This window comes from Vanellus vanellus, assembly GCF_965231255.1.
Source record: "Vanellus vanellus genome assembly, chromosome: 14".
Taxonomy (NCBI): domain Eukaryota; kingdom Metazoa; phylum Chordata; class Aves; order Charadriiformes; family Charadriidae; genus Vanellus; species Vanellus vanellus.
Window position 1 is genome coordinate 8,535,199 of NC_138919.1, and position 13,129 is coordinate 8,548,327.

General features: G+C 41.5%; 1 protein-coding gene across 1 annotated transcript in view; it reads right to left on the minus strand.

The window, feature by feature from the left end:
* Window positions 1-13,129, minus strand: part of SHISA9 (shisa family member 9) — a gene marked incomplete at its 3' end in the record, with an annotated part of 186,810 nt that overhangs the window by 113,816 nt on the left and 59,865 nt on the right. The gene's annotated exons all lie outside the window — the stretch shown is intronic.

A 13,129-nucleotide genomic window follows, 5' to 3' on the forward strand; every position in this document is an offset into this window, starting at 1 on the left:
ACTCAACAATGCACAGCTATGAGCCATGTTTCCTTAACTTTTTGGGGGGAGGGTGGGTGCGGGGATAAAACTGACGGCGGATTTGGGTGAATTAGGACAATTTAAGAGAAGGGCTGCTGTTATTCTTATTGTGGTCTCTCTCCACGTTATCAGATGGTACTCTTGATCTTGGTTTGACATGAACCTCCTTTGTTTCTCAAAGTTCACAGTACTACATTTTTTATACTAAATGTTCAAAGCAGTTTATTGGGATATGTGCAAGCTTTTTAACAAATAATTATTCTACAGATCTGCTATAGAGAATGTCTTTCCCATACTATGCAAAAATGATTGCCACACTATTATTGTCAGTAAAAAGACAGAAGATAAACGTTGTGTCTCAAACTGTGGATGTCCCGACAATATTTAAAAATACATTTAGGGTTTCTTAATGGTATATGAATATATTCTGAAAACTAAAAGGATTTGTGACTCTCATTTTTCTAGGCACATTTGGTGCTCTCATTTATGTTAGACAAAGATTGTTATTAAATGCAACACTTCATATTTGTCTGGTAGTAGAATCTGAGCTGATCTCTTAGGCCTTCATCCTATGCCTTGACTTCTTAGGACTGGTCCACACCAGTTTTCTTACTGGTTCCAGCAGAAGAAAGGTCAAAGGCCATAGTGCATGATGATAGAAATATTTTGTAATTATCCAGATTCCAAATGCTAAATATTATGTAGAAACCAAAGCTTTTCCAAAACAAAGCAGCAGTCTTCTTGTATGGGAGTACCAGTGAACTGTACCAGCAAAGCCACATCCCCCTATGGATGTAGCTATAGTAGTAGCTGTCTTTGTATGGATGGTTACGTTCATGTATGATGACTTTACTGTATCTGTGCAGAGCCATCATATACAAGTAAAACAATCCCTACCACTAAAATTATAGTTTTGTTCTTTTTAGCTATTAGCTTTTGAGCACATTTTTGTCTCATGTCACTGGACTGCAATAACAGAACAATCCCTGTCGCTTTGTGACTGGAACCACAGTTGATCACAGGCATTCAGGAATATTTAAACCCGCTTGTAATCCTTTGGAGGACGTTTAATGTTACTATACAACACAACTTATTAACAATAATTAGTGTTTAGGTTTTATCTTCACAGGAGGTATATCCCATACAGTCATTAACTGAGTACCCGCTTTTGAACTAAATGATTCATAAGTATTGAAAATGATTGTAACCAGTGATTTGATTTTTTTTTTTTTAATTCAACTATTTCAGAACTCTAAAATACAGCATACAGACCAGGCAACCCTAGAAATGTTATCAGAAAAATCCTACAGTTTTAGGGTGGTACTGAAAGTCTCTTTAGCACCTTTTTCACTTTTTCTAAGCTGTAGCGCAGTGTTTACTTTTGAAATGTTGGTTTCAAAAGTCTACATAACCTGTTGAAATCTGAGTAAATTCCAGATATATATACATGCAATATTATATATCATAAAGTAGACAACATTATGTGTGTGTATATTTGTATGTGTGTGTGTATACACAGGATTTTAGTTTGGTACAGGGGGATACATCATCCACATAAACTCTGTATATCACCATAATTCTGCTGGAGCTTGTGAAGCCTCCGATTCTGGCAGTGAAAGACTGTGGGTTACTGAAGGGATTTTCGCTCAGTACTTTGGCATTTTAAGCTGGTTGCCTCACTGTGACGACGTGGAGCCAAGAGTTAGTGCTGGTGAAACGAAGGCGATCAATGTGACGCCTTTCTCTCTAGCTATGCAAAATGCTATCCGAGGTGAGGTGGCCTGTGTAAGAAGTGCTGCCTTCTGCTCTTGCCCCAGCTCACGCGGATGCGCAGCTGAGCCCATAACCTCAGAAGAGGCACTTCTTTGGAAATTCAGGGAGGTAATTCTTTCCAGTAGCACTGCTTGGCACACACTAGCACTCACACATCAAGAAAGCAATTGCACAGCCCTCTTCAGTCTATAACTGTATCCAGCTCTGAAAAGACTATTTTGAGCTTTGTTTCCCCTTTCCCAACTGGACTCAGAATGGTGTGACATTTTATTTCAGCTAGTGATAAGCTCAGGATGGGTTATATTTCCTTCTGGGGCTAGTGAGAAGGCCTTACTGTGTCTGCTTAAAACATCCATTTAAAAAAAGATGTTAATTAAAGTTTATCCTCTCTAGTGGGAGCTGTTCAGCTCTATCCCAGACAAATCAGCAGTATGGACATGCTACAGGTGTGCCAGACATTTAAGCGCTCTAAAGTTCTTGGAGGAATTCCAGGGCACAAGCTCGTGTTATCTGTTTAAGATGAGCCCCAGGATTTTCTCAGACTTAAAAGCTATGCGGCCAGCGAGCCTTCAAGCTCAGGCACAAGGAAGATTAGAACTTGCTGGGTACTCATGTGCCTGAGCACGTCAAGGGAACGAGGAAGCCACCAGCAGTGCCTGGGCACACTGCCCACAGGTATGCTTCCAGATGTCAGTAAGAAAGTCAAACGGACAGGAGGCAGAGCACGGTAACACCGTAACACCAGGCTCCAGAGCCTGCTATTTTCAGAGCTGCACAGACTTAACTGAAGAGCAGCGCTGGCCCCCAGGCTACTGCTTTCCTGAGAGAAGGATCTGTGATGCCGTACCTCAGTAATTCGTGAAAACTCTGCCTTTTGCAGTGGCAAAATAGTGCTCAAAGCAAACCCATTGTATTTCACATGGGTCTACACAAAAATGTCCTCAAGCACATAGTGTAGCAATGGATAATTTGGATTGCAAGGGCTCTGTGTTATTTTTCATTTGTAATCTGTAATTCAGCTTTCTACAAAGCTGGACTTCAGGTAATGATGACACTTTAGGCGTAAGGTGTATTGATTTTGTTCAGTCATTTTCCTCATTTCTGGCTGTAAATGTATGGGTCTTCAAATTATACAGTGGCTGTGAAAATATTTGTGACATCTGTACTTTAAATAAGTATTGCAAACATGCGAGACAGTAGACTATCTGCTGCTTTGGGGGGATTTTTCATCTATCTACAATTCACACATAAGTGAAAGCGGCTTTGTGGTACATAACTGTAACAAGTGCTTTTAAGTACATTATAAAATCTCACCATGGCAACATCTTTCTGCTCATCGTATTTATAGTGAGAAAAAGAAAACAAGCAAAAATAATATTAACCTTGAAACCTTTCTGAAATTTAGAGGTTGAAAGAGTATCCTAAGTCAGGGTTCTTTTTTCATAGCTGTCTGTAAAGATCCTTGAACGTGTTACCAGAGAAATAGTCATTGAAGGTAGGAATAGGAAGTTTTCTTCTTTTGATTGCAGCTTTATATGAAACTACCAAATACTTAGTTTTATTTTGGGCCACTGTGACCAAATACAACTTGATTTTAACATAAGAAAGTTAGGAGAAAGACGGCATGTTTGCCTAGCTCCTCGGAGACCTAACCGCACTGGGCATGATGCAGAAGCCCAGGTGCAGTCATAGAAAAAGACAGCAGTTTGGAAATTACCCCTCAGACGTCGTCCTGTCACCCTAGACTCTGGCATCATGCAAACCTGGCTCAAAATGTATTGGCAGTCTTCTTTTAGGGGCTTTACATGCCTTTAAGGAGCAGCAGTGTTTTCTCTGGTCTCTTGCTACCTCATTTCTGCAGTCTTTGGGAAGCTTGGAAATGCCTGGGTAAATTGGGAGGAATAATTGTAAAAGAGTGCATTAGGGTGCCAGCACTAGAGAACTGCACTTTAAGTGCTCCTCTTGGTATCATCTAGCAGGCTACAGCTGAAGACATCTTCCAGATAACATGATTCAGAATAACATCGATTATTTGTTCTTGCATTTTCTCTATTCCTCTCCCTATAGCCTCCCCAGCCCTGTGTTGTAGGAACACTTTATTCAAGCAGTTGTGAAAGAGAAGGAGTGTGGGCTCAGCGCAAGGCTTGGATAAAGCTAAATGCAACTACAACGTCTCAGGCCATCATTTCTCAGGTAAAAAATGAAATTGGACAGATTCTCAGGGAATTCATCACCTACAAATTCCTTGCAACTGTGGATAAATTTGTGGATGGTCTGAATATCTAAACAAACCATACCACTTTGACACTTAAGTATGGATGTAGGGGCCAGAGTTTAACCACCTGCTTTAGAAATGCTTGGATTTATTTCTTATTTCACTCTCGTTCACTCCCATTCATCTAACTTTTTTAGAACAAGTTCTTTGTTTATATTCAATATAAATAGGGGAGGAAACGAAGGGAAATATAAAGAGATTCTGAATTAAACCAAAAAAAAATCCAACTATTTTTAATCCTTCATGAATTTTTCATTACTACTTCCCACAAAACACCTCCTGCCTTCTCCAAATGTTCTTAAAAGTGCTGCCATTCTTGGTAGATAAAAGCAGTATAAAATAATTGTATTAAGCAAAATTTCTTTGTTTTTCTCAAACAACTGCTATGTATTGACTTTCCATCCAGTGTCTTCTGCAGGGGGAACAGGTTCTTTAACTGGCAAGAGAGTAAAAGCAGTTAGCTATGCTTAAAATCTGTACGGGAACTTGAGCACAGAGACAAAATCAAAGGGCCCTTTTGCTCATTTACACAGAGAATTGCAGCATAGAAAGTTCACTCTCAATCACTCCTTTCTGTTACTGGTTTTTGGGGAAAAAAGTGGCACTGGTACCAAAGCAAGTAAGAGATGCTTGTTCTTTACACCGTGCCCACGAACTTTCCAGCCATGGCAACCTGCGCAAATTGGAGTAGGGAAGAGTGTGGAGGAGAAGCCGTAAGACCTGGCTGGAATGATAGTATTCTAGACATCTCAGGCTGAAAGAAAAAGACAGTCTAAAATCTAGCAGAGATGGAATTTACTAAATATTTAGTTTAGAACTGGTTCAAAAACTTGACAAAGTTTGGCTTCCTTTCTTTGAAAGATGTTTTTCCATATAATATCAGGTGCTCTCATGCAGCTTATCTTTCAGTCGTTTTGGTTTTAGGGGCAAAGATTTCGCCAGTTCCCCAGAAGCCTTCAGAACAGAACAAACAGTAAACTTTCTAGACCGTGTTTTAATTCTGTACTGTTACGTTGAACCTAGCCCAATAGATTCCTGGTCTGTGAACCATTTAAATCTAGTAAGTTTTGATAACGCACACTGTGGCATATACCTTAGAGTAAAGTTTTTTCTGCTTGTACAGACATCCCAAATCTTATTCTGTGAGGCCGCTTTAGGTAGGAGTGGGACGGCACAGGCACATGCTTGTAGGTTGAATCACATGCTGGAGGTGCCCAGTCTGACAGCTGACGTGATACGCAGGCATCCCACCATACAGGTCCCCTGGATTGCAAGGATCACTTTATCGGGCTCCTGTGCTGTGTTTAAACCTTTCTCCTGCTTCAGATTAAATGCACAAGGTGCAGCCAGCGGTGAGACAGTCATTTGTGCCCATCATTTAGGTCCTGGCAAAAGAAAGAGGCAGCTAATGCAGTGAGCCTGAGGCAGGGACCACATTAGTTTATTTTGGAAATAATGAGTAAATCAGTTGATGTGAGGGTAACATAACAACCTTGATCAGTGACCAAAGCTGACTGCGTTAGGCATTCAACAGAGATGGCCTTACTCACGGAACATTAAGTGTAAAACGACACCTGCCTTTAATACTCGCTTTGTTTTTAGGCCAGGGCTCTGATACGTCAGAAATGAAGTCCTTGCTAAGCATAAGTTGCCCTTGACTGCTAAAACCAGAAACCTCAAGCTGCCTAATACCATGGCATGGGGAACAAAGAGTGAGAAAACGGTTTTGTTCTGGGTGTCTTCTAGGCCATAGAGAAAGCCCATATTCCACTACTCTGATGCTCAGAGTGATCAGCAAAGCTTAATTGCTTGCTTAAGCAGCCTACGGAGCAGTGAGAGTGAACAGAGCTATAAATTGGCAGGGCTGGCCAATGCAGTTGAACAACAAAAAGACTTTCAAAGAGATAGTTTTGCTCCCAAGTGCTTATTGTCAGCTCTTTGAGTTAAACAGATTTTAACAACCCAAACAAAAACTCCATGGGGGAGCTTTTTACAAACAGAAAACAAAGGAGCCCCGCTCCAGCTACATCAAAGCTTCCAGTCCTGTATAACCTCTGGTGGCACTTTGTTTCATCCGAGGCACCTAACTCTATGCTAATGTCAGTTTTCCCGCCTACCGATGAACCATTTTTCCGGAGTTTCCTGATCTAGCTTTTAGCTGACTTCAGAGAAGAAACAGGATTGCTTTAGGCAAAGCTACAACCATCCCCATTACCATACAGTGGTTGCCCTCATGAAAGGTGTGTGAGAACACCGTGCTGTCATGAAGTTTTAAAGCCTTAGGTGCCTCTGGATTTGTTCTTATTGAAGCCATTCTATTCAGGAGATTTCTCTTACTATACCAACCACCTTGTCTTGTGCAGGCTGGGAGAACTTGAGAGGCAGATTTGGGCTGGTGAATCTGAAGATAAGATGATAAAATTTGTTTTATTCTTTTTTTCAATTCCATTTTTATCCCCCAGCCCAATGTAAATAAGGGATAGTAACAAGAGATTTGAATATATAAAAAGATCATGGTAGTGAAATTCCAGGCACATTTAAGACGGAACAGCATTACTTTCCATTTAGTGTGGGGGTTTTAATGCGGTTTTGCTCAGAATGTGACAAAATTTAACCCTGCAGTTACACAGGGGATGTTCTTGTAGCTCTGAATAATTAATAGACCGAGAAGGATGATCTGAATAGGAGGCAGAACCACCTCATGGCTGCTCCACTTTGACATGATAGAAGGGAGTACGTGCTGCACTGGTAAATCCATACCTAACGGGAAAAAAATGCACTGGTTGTTAAAAAACAAGAAGATTTAAGCAGGGTGGAGAAATGAAATATATGGTTGTATATGAAATGTTGTAGGTACGGTTGAGATTTCAGTTGTATGAAACCAACTGAAAGTTCTGAATCGTCAAAACCCGCAACATTACAGACCATCCAAAAGTTGTAATTTTTTTCTTTCAAAATGTGTGCTTATAGCCAAAAGACCTTAATGAAATTGGAATCATTAATTTCTCAATTATTTGTTATACTGCATAAATTTGAGGGGGAGCACTGAAAAGGGGAAAATGACAAGCCTCATCCCAACACAATATAGCAATCTCCAATGCACCGGAGTCATCTTGATGTCTATATTATCACTTCAGTTTCCCTGCTTGCTTTAATTACCCAAGTAGTCCCATCAGTACAACATCTACTTCCCAACACATTGTGTTGCCTCCTCCTACTCTGCAGTTCTTCTCCTTGCTGCTGGAGTGCTGTATTCAACTCAGCATGGCAGAGACTCACAGCGCTGGCTGAATCTAGCTTTGAGTAGACAGTGAATATGAAGTGCCAAAAAGCTGTAATGCAGAGTGCTGTATCTGCCTCACTACCGCATTGTGATGGGAATACATAAGACTATGTCTGTAATAGTTCGCTGTTATTAACAAAATCTTTAGAGTTTCTGGTTATTGTGGATATGTCAGTTTTGGGGTTCCTAACTTGAAATCCTTCGAAGAGCCATGAATTGTAGAAATTTATGGGGAAAAAAAAAAAGGTGTTTCAAAGCGCTTCAGGTTAAGGATACCTAATTTTTTTTATCTCAAGCCAATAGTATGTCTTCCCTGTAATATGCATGTAAAAGTATACAGCTATCATCCCGCATCAGAGTCTGTGCTTCTGTACTCAAGAATAGCCAGTGGGAGCTGGTTAAGAATGCGTGCTAGGAAGAACTAGTGCTACACCCCTGTTTTCGAGACAAGCACTTCCATTCGCTTCTGCCTGACAGTAAGACTCCTCTCTTTGCCGAAGCCTTTCTGCGGTTAACTAAATTTCTTTCAGGCCAGCAACTGTCTTCAGATTTAACAGGCTGATAGGAGGAGGTGAAGAGAAAGAATTCATCCTGTAACATCCCTAATCCAGGAAACAAGTGGATCAGCTGAGCGGAGGGGAAGATAGCTAAGGAAGGTAAACGATGCAGTGGGATTTCAAAATTAAGGAAATTTAAGAGGATCTGTCTGGATTGAGTGAAGGATGGGAAAAAGAAATATGGAAAACCTATTTTAGGAAATCAACATTAGAGCAAAAACTAGGCCACTGACTGAGCCCTGGCCTGAGGTTAGGTAAGGGAACAGAATGTGGAAGATGACTGGACATTACATGAGAAAGTGCTGAATGTGATTGATAGCCATGTGAGAAAATGACTAAAGTTACAGATAAGCACCATGGATGGCTGGGTTTCACACGTGGTTAAGGGGGAGTTTTGTGAGAAATGGAACAGAAGGCCCAACTTCACAGATAACTGGGGAGGTGTTCTGGAGACCTTTGGGGGAGTAACATCTTGCAAGGCACCATCACTAAGACCACAAAAGGCCGAGATTACCTAGGTAATGGTATCCGAATTGGCAAATTTGGGATGGATATAGCAAAGCTGGGAGCGATGGGGAAAAAAAGTAATTATGTGGGTGTTGTGGAGGAGACTAGAGCAGAGGAAGTGGTAATAAGGCAGGAAATGAAAAAGGGATATTAAAATACACAAACCATAGGATTGGTGCAGTCTAGGGTATCTGTTGGGCAGCCCTGCACTTGACTGCCATAGCTGGAGCAAAACAATAAACCAAACCCACCCATCTGGCCATATCACACGAATAGAACCTGCTTCTGCACCAGTGGGAGCGAGGCAAGCAGCGTGTTTTCCTGGGGTGCCGTGGGACCACCCTCCCAGATAAAATGGCCATCCAGGTATCACCATGTCAGTGCCCAGTCCAGGCCTGCCGGAATCCACAGCTGCCTGTCACTCCCAGACAACATGACTGACCAAAATAAAAAGTACTTCTGCACGGCTCGATGTCCAAGTGGTGACCAGTGACAAGTTGTGTTCCTCGGGGGTCAGTACCGGGACTGGTGCTGTTAACATCTTTGGCGACATGGACAGTGGGATTGAGTGAACCCTCAGCAAGTTTGCTGATGACACCAAGCTGTGTGGAGGGGTCGACACACTGGAGGGAAGGGATGCCATCCAGGGGGACCTGGCCAGGCTTGAGAGGTGGGCCTGTGAAAACCTCATGAAGTTCAGCAAGACCAAGTGCAAGGTCCTGCACGTCAGACGGGGCAATCCCAAGCACAAACACAGGGTGGGCAGAAAATGGATTGAGAGCCGCCCTGAGGAGAAGGACATGGGCGTGTTGGTTGACGAGAAGCTCAACGTGAGCCAGCAATGTGTGCTCACAGCCCAGAAAGCCAACCGCACCCTGGGCTGCGTCAACAGAAGTGTGGCCAGCAGGTGGAGGGAGGTGATTCTGCCCCTCTACTCCACTCTGGTGAGACTGCAACTGGAGTACTGCATCCAGCTCTGGGGCCCCCAACATAAGAAGGACGAGGACCTGTTGGGGTGAGTGCAGGGGAGGGCCACAAAGATGATCAGAGGGCTGGAGCATCTCTCCTATGAAGACAGGCTGAGAGAGTTGGAATTGTTCAGCCTGGAGAAGAGAAGGCTCCGGGGAGACATTATAGCCCCTTCCAGTACTTAAAGGGGGCATGTGGGAAAGATGGGGAGGGACTCTTTATCAGGGAGTGTAGTGGTAAGAGGAGGGGTAACGGTTTTAAACTGAAAGAGGATAGATTGAGATTAGATATTAGGAAGAAATTGTTTACTCTGAGGGTGGTGAGACACTGGCCCAGGTTGCCCAGAGAAGTTGCGGAAGCCCCATCCCTGGAGGTGTTCAAGGCCAGACTGGACGGGGCTTTGAGCAACCTGGTCTAGTGGGAGGTGTCCCTGGACGTGGCAGGGGGGTTGGAACTAGATGATCTTTAAGGTCCCTTCCAAGTCTAACCATTCTATGATTCTATGATTTAACCTCCAAAATCAGTACTGACTTAAAAAAACCCCAACACTAAAACCTGTTGAGAGCAGCAAAATGTTTTTGCAAAGGTGTTTTTTTTTTTTATATAAAAGAAATTTGTGAACACTTAAGAGTTCTTTCCCAAAGAGAGAACTGTGCCCTTACTGCCCACAGGATATGTAGTTTTTGTAAAGAATGAAAATAATTGTGACCGTTCATTAAAAAATGTAAAAAGCCCCCACAAAGGAAAACTGTTTCACACAAGTGTTAAACGAGAACTATGGAGCTTGAAAGAAACAGTCATATTTTTCCTGGTTCACTGAATTCACTTTTCTCTAGTTCTCTTACTTGTATGGCCTTTTCAGACAATATTTCGGTACCTTTAATAAACTGGTCAGCTGTGAAGACCTCATCCCTTTCTTTGGTCTTCTCATCTCTGTACCTCTCGTTTCCTTAAGTAAATGAATGATTGCATAATCCTGAATAGTGGTACAGACTTAAAAATATCACCTAGGATCATCCTGCTTTTCATTGTGTCTGTGTAGGCTGAAGAATTCTGCCTTTGACATTGTATGTAAAAGATTTATTTCTGTCATCAACTGGAGCGTGCCATATATACAGATTCCTCTTGAAACCTGCACGGCTGGTTACATTTTTAACAATATCTCAGACTGTGAAGTACCTGACACATCAAGCAGATACTTATTGTCTTTAATGAAAAAATTATTTTTTACACTGTCATGTTAAAACTTGAAAAATCAGATTCCAGCTGCCTCTGAGTACCACTTTTGCCCTCATAAACAATCTGGTCAAATTAAATAGTTCTTTCTCGGGAGGGGGCAGAGGGGAGCGAGCACAAGTGCAAACATGTTCATCTTTTTTTGCTACGTCGAGTCCTCTTTAATTATGTGAAAATTGACAGTTGTCACAACTCAGAGTAGTAGTTTTCAGTGTATAAATGACATCAAAGAATAGCGTAAACTTTTCTTCACTGGTGGTGCTTGCAAGGTGGCACGGAGAGGATGCATTTAGTCCTGCAGCCTCTTCCAGGCACAAGAAATAATTCACACAAGTTTCTACCCAGGGCTGCTGGCAGAGGGGCAGGTGGCAATGTTCGCGGGGTCTGGCGCAGCAGAGAGCTGCAGGACTGCCGGGTGCCTGAGGAGCTGTGCTACGTGTGTTCCTGAGAGCCCAAAATTAAATAGAAGCAGTGGAACTCGAATCCTGTTCCCATCCCCACCATTCCCTATCTCTCCAATGCATTCTGCAGAAATGCGACTGGCTTCTTGTAAGCTCATTTCTACAATTTTGCTCTTAGCATTACTAGGCAGTAATAGCAATTTTTCAGAGGAATTTGTAACATTACAGAATATTCCTGTATGTCATGTGTTTATGTGCTCTTTTCTGCTCTTTTTGCAATAAAGAATGAGTTGCTTTGACTCTGGTGAGAAGAATTTAGGTCTGGTTGAGAGTTTCACTGTATATTGTTTGTGTTCCCGACAGTTTTGCTTCAAGGCACTGTCCCGGTCTCCTCTTCTGTGCTGGAATAGCAGATGAGAAAAAAGACGTGGATATGCTAGATTTAGCATGCCTGTAAACCTCCATGTGCCACAGCTGTGGTAAACATGACTTTTACTAGGTGGTACAGTGTTTCTAAGTACAGATGAAGTGTTTTGCAGCTGGAAAAGGGGAAATATCAGTGTTTCTATGGCAAGTATTTGCAAGAATTTCTCTACACTATTGTTCTGGACAGCCATATCAAAATGTTGAATTCAAAACAGAGGAAATAGAGAGAGGACATTCCAAAAAGACCAGGCAGAAGTCTGTTCTGTGACAGGCAGTTTAACAGTTTAGCTCATTTAGCTTATTTTAGCAAAGTAAATACCAGAGAGGAAGAAGGGACAGCACAAAAGCAGTTGTTTGCAAGCTGACAACAGATAAATTAGAAGCCGATTTCTAGCTAGGAGAGAAGTTAGGTTGTGAAACAACCTCACAGTAGTGTCAGACAGACGCATGTTTAGAAGGACTTAAGAAGTCCTGAAGGCCCAGCAGCATGTGGGCACTGACTCATCCCGTTTGTTTCAGTCTCAGCTTGCTGTAAAACCATGCTGACTCCATGATTTTGACTGGCTTTTAATCACAGCGAAATTTTTATCAAATTCTCAGTTTTGAAGTCCATTAATTCTAAATTTCTTTGAAGTGAATAGGAGAAAAGTTTCCCACTTTGCTGTCTGAATGGCAAGTATTGGATCAGAAGTGCATGTCCCATCTTTTAGAAAGAAGAAAACTTTGTGCCGTTGGAACTTAAAAATTTGGCACTAGAGAATCTGATTTTTTGGAAAGATAATAGGGGAGAGTGTCGATGTTTTCATTTTCTAGCTTAGGCTCATAGATAAGCTTTAAACCAGGGAAAATTATGGAATGTAACAAAATATGTGACAAAGCTGCAGTGGTTACAAGTACCATAATTCTATAGAAAATGTGTTCCATTATGTTAATGAAAATGTATTTTTCCTTGCAATATTGATGATTTCCATTACCTTCTTTTCTCAGTAATCAAGATATGCACACAGTGTAAGCTCTGGGTGAAATGTGTGATTATAGACCATTTAAGATATATATTTCACTTCAGAGAAAAACATGGAAAGATAATTAACTATATACCACATTCAGTATTCTGTCTAAGAAATGATATTGCTAATGAGACTATTATACTACCAGAGACACTCTTGTAGTTTCATTAGTGAAAACACTTCTGAGTGTTAATAATGAAACCATGTTAATAAAAATATGAGTCACGAAGTAAAGAAAAACTGAAGGGTTGTGACAAACAACAAAACCTTCTGACATCACCACCTACTCTGCTGAGGTATCAAATACACTGTCACAACTGCATGTAGAAACCCTTCAAAGTTTGCAAAATCATCATTTAAATATTGGAAAGTGCCAACATTTAAGATTGTCTATGTAGCTGTATTTATATTCTTCATGCATACACATTTCATAATCTCTCAGAACATTTTCCATAGGATCCTTGCCTTTTTAGGTGCCAAGGGTGAACAGTTCTCACAAAAAGCTGTTCAGCACCTTCTGATACCTTTTATGTCGTGTGTGGCACCAGTCCTATTTGTTTCTCACTGTTCAAACCATCTCAGAGGAGAAATAGTTCCCGCATAGACTTTTCTGTCTCATTTATCACTACTGTCTCTGAGGGCTTCACAATGACTAATTAATTTAACTTCACAAA